We start from the raw sequence: 11,471 nt of genomic DNA, 5'->3' as shown, positions 1-11,471 counted from the left end.
CGGCCATGCCTCACGGGCCCAGCCGCTCCACGGCACGTGGGATCCTCCCGGACCGGGGCATGAACCCGCGCCCCCTGCATAGGCAGGCAGACTCCCAACCACTGCGCCACGAGGAAAGCCCTATCTTTAATATTTTAACATGCATACTTGACTTGAAGTCTAAAGGTAATCCTCTTCCCTCGATGAGCTTTCACTCCAACACCTCTGGCTCCCATGTTACTGTAGTTCAGCATTTTACTTCCATTTGTTTTGAAACCTACCTAAAATTACCTCATACTACTGTTTTGATTTTCCATTCTCAGTTTATTTGGTTATATTTGTATGAAGCCAGCACACCCATGGTACAAGAACAAAAAGGAGATTAAGAGTGAAATAAATTACTGGCCAGTATTATTTAAGAACATAAATGAAGAGCTCCTAAATAAAATATAGTTTCTATATCTGTAGATCTACATCTAGATCTATATAGGGAAAGAGAGAGAGGTGTGACTAAATAGAGTTTATTCCAGAATGCAAAGATGATTTAACATTTAAAAATCTGGTAACAGAATTCATCACACGAACAAATTCAAGGAAAGAAGAAAGGCCAATGATCATCTCACTAGAAATGGAAATATGCGTTTGGAAAATGGAAAAGGCTATTAAATTTAAATAGCCTTTCATGATAATTTGGCAATCTAGGGTTAGAAGGAAACTTCCTTAACTTGGTAAAACGTTTATGTATGGCAATTGTCATATTTGATGGAAATATTCCCTTTTAAGGCAGAAACAAAACAAAGGTGATTCAATCACCAGTTGCTTTTAGCATGTATTGGTGATTATAGCCAAAACAATAAGGAAGAAAAAAAAAGGAAAGAATTGGAAAAGAAAAACTTACTCTTTTTCACAAATGATTAATCAGTTACATATAAAATGCAAGATAATATATAAACAAACTGTACTAACAGAGTTTAGTAAATTTGCTGGATTAACTATCAAGCCACATGAATCAACTGTGTTCCTACAGAAACACCAGAAAAAAATTTTTAATTATTATTTCAAGGACAACCCATTTACAATAACAAAAGGTCTAATGTATCTAGGAATAAGTCTAAATATTCAAAAGCTTACAGCGAAACCTAAATAATTGAAGAGATAATATTTCATGGGAAGAAAAAGGTGTTAAGATGTCAATTTTCCCAAAATTAATATATAAATTCAATGCAATAAAATGAAAATCCCAAAAGGGTTTTTCACGAAGTTTGACAGGCTCCCTAAACACTGCTACAGAAGTATAGAAGAACCAGAGTATCCAAGATAACTTGGAAAACAAAGAACTAGATGCCCTATGGAAAAGAATATGTTATTTTAAAGTGATAAAATAAGACATGATATTGGCACAGAAAAACATGAACAGCCAATGGAATAGAATAAAGAACCAGAAACACACATTTCCATGGTAACTCGATATAAGAGACATGGCTTTACCCACCAATGGGGAAAACAGTGTAACTGTTCATCTATATGAAAAAATAAAACAAATTGACTGTCTATGTCATATCATACCCAGAAATCAATTTCAGGTGATATAAAGACATATGTAAAAAGCAAATAAAGAATATATTTATAATTTGTGAATAGGGGGATTTTTCTAAACAAGATCAAAACATTGACAAAATTCAAGACTTCCGTGCAGCAAAACACTTCCTAATCAGTGAAAAGAAAAGCTGAAGAATAGTCAAAAGTCTGGCAATGCACATAAAAAAGGCTTAGTTTACAAATCAAAATAGAAAAGCCAAACAATCCAATAGCAAAATAGGCAAAGATGGGGACAGGCAATTCATAGAAGAGGAAAACTAAATGGCCAGTCGTCACATGAAAAGATAATTACCCTTCCGGGGAATCAGAGAAAGTTAAATACAAACTGCCGTCAGACCCAATTAATCATTCCATCAGGTGGGCAAAATTTAACAAGTCTGAAAATATCAAGAGTTGGCGAAGACTGTCATACAGTTATGGTGGGAATAAAATTTCAGTGCAACTGCTTTGCAAAACAGTTTGGCAAAAACCACTTAAATTGGACATGTTCATACACGTGATTGAGAGATTCTAACGCCAGAAAAACTCACACATGTGCATAAGGAGACATATACAAGAATTTTCATTGCCACTCCTTTATAATATCAAAATATTAGAAGCAACGTAAATATCTGTCAACTGGAGAATGATAAATTGCAAAATAACCAGAAGGGTATGCTATATAGCAGTCAAAATGAACAAAGTTGAGCTTTACGTATGCTAATGACTAAAGCAATTTGCAAAGTATACATGCAGTGCACCATTCTTAGAAATGTACAAAACTTACATAAATACACTACATATTGTTTAAACATTTTCTCCACATATGTATATATCCACAAACACATGCGGGGAGATGATAAATAACAATATTTATGGTCTGAGTAATGACGGAGGTTAATAGAATTGGGAAGGAGTACAAGGGCCTTAACTTTATAATGGTTCTTTGTTTTATTTATTAAAGCCTAAGATATTTTCTTATTGAGGTATAATTGAGATATAGCACTAGTTTCGGGTGTACAACATAATGATTCGATATTTGTATATATTGTGAGATGATCACCATAATAAGCCTCGTTAACAAGCATCACCATATACATGGTTACAAAATTTTTCCCGTGATGAGAACTTTTAAGATCTACTCTCAGCAACTTTCAATAATGCAATATAAGTATTATTAACTATAGTCACCATGCTGTACATTCCATCCCCAGGACTTTTTTATTTTACAACTGGAGGTCTGTACCTTTTGACCATCTTCACCCAAAAGATTTTGAAGCAATTACATCAAAATGTTAACATTTTAAAAGCTGGGTAATAGACATCCTATTGTATTATAACACTCTCTACACTTTTCTGTATGCTTGACATATTTTTTTAACACCTTTATTGGAGTATAATTGCTTTACAATGGTGTGTTAGTTTCTGCTGTATAACAAAGTGAATCAGCTATACATATATCCCCACATATTTTTAAAATAACAAACAAACACCTTATTCAGTCGGAGTCAAAGCAAATGGGTTCTGTTGTCAATAAAGCAGGGAGGAGAAGGAAGGAGAGGGGAAGGAAAGTAGTGAGCACTATTGCTAGGCTCCACCAGGCCCAAAGAATGATTAATGGATAAAAACCGAAATACGTGATCATGCTTCACTTAACATTCCTATTTCCTGGGAGACAGCGAAGGGTCTGGGAGATAACATTACAGATTTCTAGTAGCTTAGAGCTTAGACCCCAGAATTGGTGAGATCTGGGTTCAAATTCCAGTTGTTTTGTTTACTAATATGACTTCAATAAATTATTTAACACTCTCCTCTTAGAAGTTAGTTTCCTCATCTATAAAATAGAGAGAAACACACCACGTTTTAAGGACTGAGTTTCTGTAACATCCATTTCTCCTGAAACTTTTAAATCAAGTAACCCAGGAGGTTTAAACCTTCATAAACCAAACACCACCTCTAAAATGCAGCCTTCTTGAACTCACGGATCAAAACAAGATAATTAAATAATTCATCCGATGAAGAAAATTATTTTCGTGGCCCTTTTTATTTCCATAGGCTAAGAACAGAGTATCTTTCTTTATTATCTTGTTTCAAATCCATTTTTTTTTTACAATAATACGTGTGGATTGGTGTCTAGGCTCTATTTCTTCCAATGGTTTATCTATCCCTATACAAATACCACATTGACTTACTTATTATAATGTTATAATAAATTCTGATATCTGGAAGATCACTTTTTCCCACCTCGGCCATCTTCTTCAAGATGATATTGGCTAGTTTTGACCTTTTGTAGTTTGATATGAATGTTAGAACCAGCTCGTGAGGTTTCAAGACAGTTTTTTGGAATTTTAACTGTGACTGCATTCGATCTCCAGACGCATTTAAAGAGAACTGACATGAAATCAATGAATTTCACAATCCACTGACATGGTATCTCTCTGTTTAAGTCTTCTTTAATGTCTATTAATAAGGTTTTATAAATAATCTCAGAGTCCTTATACCAAATTTATTATTAGAGTTATTCTTAAATACTTGATACTTTTAAGGCATTTGTATACAGGATTTTGGGGTAGTTTTCTCATTTAACAGTTTTTTAAATTGAGATATAACTGACATAGATCATTGTATTAGTTTTAGGTGTTCAATTTTTTATTATTTATTTTATTTTTACTCATGGTAAAAAGTATTTAATAAATGCCACATCGGTACAGAAAAACACACAGCCTATATAGCTCATCCTTTAAAACCAGAACAGCCAAGTGAAAAGTCAGCAGAGATTCTTATTTTTACTTGAAAAATAAAAATAAAAACAAAATAACAACTAAGGTACACATTGGGAATTGAACTACTACAGTTTTTCTTTCTAGCGATGTGACATCCATGTTTTCTTGTCAGTCATGTTCTATCAAACATTGTACTAAACCAGTGTACTAAACCCAAGCAGACAGATGACCAGTAAAGCTGTTTGCTACCTCCTACTGAGCTAGACCAGTGGAACACTATCTTGGTAATATTATTTTGACAGTAAGAAGTAAGTGCAGAGCCCCTACCCCAACAGAAAACCTAAGGAGCTGTTTTACACAGAAAGGGTTTTAAGCAAACCTGCACAAACACTAACACACTCTAAGAAAGGAAACCTTTCAGACTACTTCCAGCATACATTCATTGGTGCCCAGTAAAATAGGAACACCAACGTAGCAAGCATGTTTGCTTTCATAGCACTAACAGCTAAAAAGCACACAGCATATAATATTTTGATCTTGAAGTGGGTAATCATGGAAGTTCCAAGATTATATCCACTAGGTTAGCCTGAGTATTCATTTATAAAAATGTTTTTTAAAAAACACGTAAACGAGAGTTATAGAAACAATGGGACTACATCAGGACCAGCAGAAGACAGTGATACAAGGACTGTACCTGTAAGACTAGGAATTGATTTTCACATGCACCTTTTAGGTAAAGGGAATCTAAGTTGATTCCTACAGCCAAGACTAAATGTGATAGGATTTTCAGAAATCTTGAGATGGGCAGCTAGCTTGAGTTAACCCCTAGATAAATACTCCCAGTCAAAAACCCCACTGAGGCTGCAGGACTGAAACTCTGACCCATATAAAAAGCTGTGAGTGCACAAAAAGCCTGATGGGACATGCAAGGCCTGCTGGGCCAAGAGAGTTGATGATAGGGTTCTTCCAACATGGGCACACCAACATGTATGCTGGGGAAGTGCCCCCCAGGTGGAATGCTGGTCTTGGGCTTGATGCAGGAGCCAGACTCAGAAGCTCCTGCGAGAGGTGTCTACTCAGGGAGGAGTACGAGGGTTACCGAAGACAAGAACGTGTCCAGGAAGTCAGGTAATTTTCTTCTGACCCATCAATACTTAACATTAGTGAAGAGTTGTAGAACAGAGTCAGTCTTTCCAAGACATATTCTCCTGACATCATTAGCCAAAGCCTCTCCCAGTCTATTGGCCTGGTGATGTCTAGAAAGATCCCATTACCTGCAGGTGGGACCTAGCGTCGCAGACTGTTCTGGGAAGTTGGCATAGAAGATGATTTGCACAATGAAGTCACCACTCAACCGCTGCTTAAGTCCAGTCCCCAGCCTTCTCTTTCTGCTCGGTAGTCCAGAAAGCTTTCTTTAAAAGCCAGAAAATCTGTAAACGTGAGAAGCACGTTGAAAATGTCACCGGCCACTTCATCTTTATGGTGCTGTAAAGTTGTAGTGAAAGCCCCCATGTTAAATCCAGGAATCCGCTCCAACAGCTGTTCTTCTATATACTTTTCTACCAAAGAAATATATTCGTTAAAAGTAGGTGTGTAGGTGAGCTTACTCTCTTCTGCGTCTTCAAACTCCTGGTAGTACTTGTCCATGCAATTCCTCTGTAATAGCTGGAACTCACCATCCATGATAATGTCCTCTTAATATCCAACCACAGCATCAAATTCTGCATCATGGGCGAAGAGACGGCAGCGGGAAGCTCTCTTCCTCTAGGGCGTCCATTGCCGCCGCCGCCGCCGCATCCACCGCCCGCGGGGGAGCGGGCCGCTGGCCTTCTACCACGCCCGCGGCACGGGCGCATCCTCCGCTCTGCTCCGCAGAGCCCCAACCGGCATCAGGAAGGCCTCGCCGCCGAGGCCACGGGCGGCTCGCGGCCCAGCAGGGTAGCGCCTGCACACGACGCCCCGGCCTCAGGCTCCGCGGCTGCGGCCACGGGCCGGCCGGGCCTCTAAGCCCTGCCAGGCCTCACTAAACTCGCCGCTGCCGCCACGGGGTCCAGGCGTCCGTTACCGCGCCCCGCCTCTCAATTTTTAAAAAATAGGATTGTATACCTATTCTTTAAGTTCTTGTTGTATTCTACTACCCATACTTACTGTATTCTCTTATTCTTACAAACAGCTTCTCGATGCTTTTTCTGTGACTAGCTTAGAGGAAAGCAATAAGATGTGCAACTGAAAAGAGGCAGTTTTTAATATTTTAAATACTTAATGCAATTTTTTAATATGTTTGAGAAAAAAATCATGCAGAAAAGTTCTCATAAGAATAAATGTATATTCCGGATACATCATTTGAGTGAAACATCTTGGCACAACAGGACTACAACCTCTCAGATTCCCTGTCATTCGCCACCTTGTTCTTTCTACCTTTTTTCTCCGCTGATATAGAGTTGAATTCCCAGCTGCAGGCTGTGTTGCTCTGCTTTTCCAAGCTGGTCTTGAATGAGACAGTGAGCTGACCAGCAGCTGAGTGTCTCCATCTGACTCGTCACATCTATGCCTGACCATAACCTCTGAGTCCTGAGTTCCCACTGCGCATCCATATACAAAGCAGCATGTCAGAGGTAAGCCCAGAGCACAGACCATAGGGCTGGGCTTCTTCCTGGGCCCTTTGTTTTTGCCAGGTTTTTGCCAGGTGACTTCAGTAACTTGATCAACCACAGTTAAGGTAATGCTAAACAGAGTTCTAGAATATGCAAAGCCCTTGGAGTTGGGGCCCAAACCTGAATCCAGATGAATGACTTTTTCTCCCAGGCTTGAACTAAGGCTTCAAACCTCTCTATGCTGGCTGGTGGAAGTTCATCTCAGTGCAAATACTTTTAAATGGGGCAGCTATCTTGTTCACCAACAACCATACCCTATCCCTCTTCCTACAGGACAGGTGCTCTTGCTACCAAAGGTTGTCTGAATCTTTGAAAGTTGCTTAATACCTAACCTTGCCTTTCAGGAATTCATCCCTTTCAGAAACATTTTATCGGATGCTAAGGAGCAGATAACAACCCACTATCACTTCTCTCCCAGCCTGAGCCTGCCCAGGATAATCATTTACGAAATGGAATAAGTCTAACTTACAGGCACTTCTTTAAGGGATGCTATGTGATTACCAAATGGTAGTATCATCACTTGGTAGTATCATCCAAGGTGGAATTTTTAAATGACAGTCTTATTATAGCAAGGTACAGTTCTCAAAAGACAAAACTCCCCTGCACCCTCTGATGACCATCTCCTCAGCTGGTAAAAACAGCAGGGCATTTTCCCACCTGAGCATTTATTCATGGAATAGCTGCAACTAAAGTTCAAAGCAAAACAACTGGAGAAGCTAGGAGTGTACAAAGGAAAACAGGCCAAGAGGCCCATCATGGGCAGTAAGAGGGAAGAAGCCACATCACTCTGAAGGATAAAGAATTGGCTCCATTAATCATTAAAGACTAAACCAATTAGAAAGAAAAAGAAACAAACATGAAAGGTCTCATTTGTGGTTTGCCCTAGGTATCCCAGTAAAATTTTGTCTTATGAATAGAAAACTCCAAATGTGCCCTTGGATTCTGAAATAAGATATCCTCTCAAACTTCATCTGTGTTTATAAACACAAAAGGGGGCAGAGATGAATTCAAATTGCAATATGAGAACAAATTTAACTTCTAATAGAAACATGGTTCAAGGTGGAGTAAGTCAGAAATCTCAGTGTTTATCTCCACACGCATTTATTCCTGGCAATACACTGGAGTTTTCCTTAGAGTGTTTATCCAACTTGGCTTTCCTCTGATGGATCCTCTGGCATACTACACATAAGCGCGTCATACACACAGACCATATGTAGAGATAACCACTCACTCCCTGCCGCTATGGGGAATAATTATGGGGAAAAAGGAAGGAACTAACATATGTCAGGGATCCATTAAGAGGCTAATACTGTACAAAGCACCTAGCAGATATTTTGCCATTTAAATCTGTGAGCACAGTGTATATTATTTGAATTCTAGAGATTAAAAAAAAAAAATTAGCTGAAGAGAGATCTATATTGAAAGGGATTTAAACCCATATTTGAACCAAAATTCACCTGGATCTAAGCCCACGCATTCTCTTTTCTCTGGGTAGGTGAAGCCAGACCACACTATGTCTTCATTATATGGCACTGGAAACATATGTCATACTACAAGTAATTGCTCACACTTTAGTCCAAAAGAAAGTTACTACCAAGAGAGCCATGATCCCTTACTTTAGGGACTGATAATTTAACAATTGCAACAATTCCATTTTTAAACCTTAAAAAGTCATTGAATAGTTTCAGGCAGAAGAGTAAACTGATCTAATCAGTGTTTTTAAAAGATAACACTTTATATACCAACTGCAAAAACACTTTTGAGAAAAGCAATTGGGAAATTCTGAATATGGACGAGTAGAAAATGATATTAAAATGTTGTTTATCATTTGCTATGTGTAAGAATGGGACTGTGGTTATATAAGTGAATTCTTTCTTAGAGATGCATATTAATGTATGAGGACTGAGATAAAATAACAGGATGCCAAGGATTTGCTTTAAGATATTTCATCCCCCCAAAATGGGAGAAGGTGACGCAAGTCTGGCCAAATGTTAATAACTGTTGAATCTCAGTGATGGCTATATTGGGATTCATTATATTATTCTTCTGATTTCTGTGAATGTTTGAAAACTGCCTAATACAAAGTTCCAAAAAAAAAAAAACACAGAAGTCTTTCAATCTCAAAAAACACAACCCACTGAACAAGGAATTCAACTGCTTTAATCCAAATGTATCCACTCTCTAATATCAGAAATAAAACCTCTAAAAACCTATTAGTAATGATGTTCAAAAACACCTGTCTTCCAGCAGACACCAAGTAGAGACCTACTTGTTAGTTATATCAGAGAACTGGGTAAGAACTAGGGGAACAAATCTGTTGATGAAGATGAAGACATTAAGCATCTATCCAAATTCACATCTTTAATGAAAGCTATGGGACATCACTCGAAGGGATCAAAATATCTTCGTTTCCTTGGCTTGAAACCAAGACAGCCACTTAGCAAATGAGAAAGAATGAAATACCTTGTAAAATACTGATGGCAAAGATTCCTTCCTTACTGGAATCACAGGTGTGAGATCCGAACACCTTTGAAGTTCTTAAACACCTCTTCTGATCTCTAATACCGGTCGGTTTGAGAGAGCCCAAACCACCCATTCATGGATTGAACTATTGACCCCTCCATTCAAAAAGAAAATAAAACTTTTAATCCATACTCCACCCACAGTAACTGGATGAACCACCGTTAAAGTCCTGCTAAACAGCATTCTAGAAACAGAAAATGGTCATTGGTTACCTATTCTACCTCCATCCCCTACATTCTCCCATCTCCGCAGGGTAAGAGCGCATTCGTTTAACCAAAGGATGAGCATGTTCCTGTCTGTACACATCTCCAGAGCTTCCTTTGGGTGCTCTTTATCTGGACTAGCAGAACAACAAAGCAGCTACAAACAGTCTTCCTGCTGCTGCTAGCCCAGTTTCGCCTCAGTATGCATCTAGCTTCAGAACAAGGTGCTCTCTCTCTCAGCATGAGCAAACAAAAATCCATCTTACAGTCTAGGCAGGAGTCAAGCAGGGAATACAAACTTGTCCCACTTCAAAGCACCAGGCATATCTTTCACTGACTAAACAGCAATTCCAGCAAGAGTGACAATGAACCTTTCTTCCCTATTATTGTTGGAAACAATCACCAGCTATTTTGTTCATATTAATTAGTTTATATCTAGTAATAGGCAGCCTTGATTAGAAAAATGCTCTTTGTTACCAAATGAATAGAGTACCAAACAAAACCAAAAGCTTTTTTTTTAAATTGTTGTTTTTGTCTTAGGAAAGGATTGTCAGGCCTTTCACACTTGAATGTGGGTTTATCTTTGCACAGGTCCCTGAATTCACTCTAAAAGAATGCAAGTTGATGTGCCAGACAATACCGGGTGAAGCTGATTGAGTGAACAGCTTATTACGCCTTGCCTAAGGAGATGCTGTATTTAAATTACTTTTACCTTCTCTGAACCTGGGGAAAACTTGATAATAGGAGAGACTACAATAAATACAGGCTTGGGGGCAAGGGCAAATCAGCCTCGGATTAAAATCTGACTGCACAAATTACATGTGAAGAGTTGACATATAATCAAGATGCTCATCATGGGCGAGAGGATCCTGGGAACCAAGTGACCCAATAAGCTGCATCTCTCCGGAAGGGTAAGCTGCCTCTCTCTGTGACCTAACGCCCCAGCTTACAGCCGACTCCTTCCGAGAGGGCTTGAGTTCCCCCAACTATCAGAAGCTACTACTGCTCCCAACACATGGTGAGAATCATGGGACTCACTTCTCTGGTTGAGATTCTTTAATTAATTGCTTCAACACAGTTGTTAATAGTCAAGGTCTGAACCCAGCTCTAAGACACACGAGCTACACAGGCTTGTTTGAGGTTAATGTTAAATACCTTCATTTGGCTTCCGAGACCCTGCAAAACCTTCTCCAACTTTGTAACCTAAAACATCTACCTTTACTACAACCTTAAGTATGCCGATAAGTATTTAACAATGGGTGCTCAGGAATGAGGGCCTGTGTTTGCCAATTTCTGTGGTGTAAATACTCCACCCTGGCTGATTTCAGGCTATAAGCATGAAGTCAACTGGCTCACGAAATTCCTTTTAAAGTTGAACAATCAGATCTTGTAAGCGGGCTGAGCTGGTTCTAGCCATCACTGCTCACAACCTCATACCCCAGTCTACGGCAACCACCCCTGAATTCACATGCAAATGCTGTGAGCTCTCACCTTGGGACGCCTGACATTCACACGGGCTGTCTCCTCTCCCTTACCAGAATAACTCATCCTCATTCACAAGCTCCCAGCCTGGCAGTCTTCCTTTGAGAAGCCCCTCCCCTGATTCTACACGTCTTTTCTGGTGTTCCACTTTATCCACAGAGCACCCATTCTTCCTGTATCATAGCATTTGTGACACAGCATTCTAATTTTTTGTTTCCCTATCTGTGTATTTCCCACTACATTTATAAACTCTGACAGGGCAAAAGCCTTCTTTATCTTATTTATTCTTGCATCCCTAGGCCTGCCACAGTGCTTGCTGAACAATACTG

At 39.1% G+C, this 11,471-nt stretch overlaps 1 protein-coding gene and 1 pseudogene across 3 annotated transcripts in view; both read right to left on the bottom strand.

Moving 5' to 3' along the window:
* LPAR1 (lysophosphatidic acid receptor 1) overlaps positions 1-11,471 on the bottom strand; it is a 151,964-nt gene that overhangs the window by 68,941 nt on the left and 71,552 nt on the right. The window lies entirely within an intron of this gene.
* Positions 5,631-5,963, bottom strand: LOC112407854 (ADP-ribosylation factor-like protein 2-binding protein pseudogene; annotated as a pseudogene).

Source organism: Neophocaena asiaeorientalis, unplaced genomic scaffold, assembly GCF_003031525.2.
Source record: "Neophocaena asiaeorientalis asiaeorientalis breed wild unplaced genomic scaffold, Neophocaena_asiaeorientalis_V1.1 scaffold432, whole genome shotgun sequence".
Lineage (NCBI taxonomy): Eukaryota > Metazoa > Chordata > Mammalia > Artiodactyla > Phocoenidae > Neophocaena > Neophocaena asiaeorientalis.
This window is presented reverse-complemented; position numbering and strand designations above follow the sequence as displayed.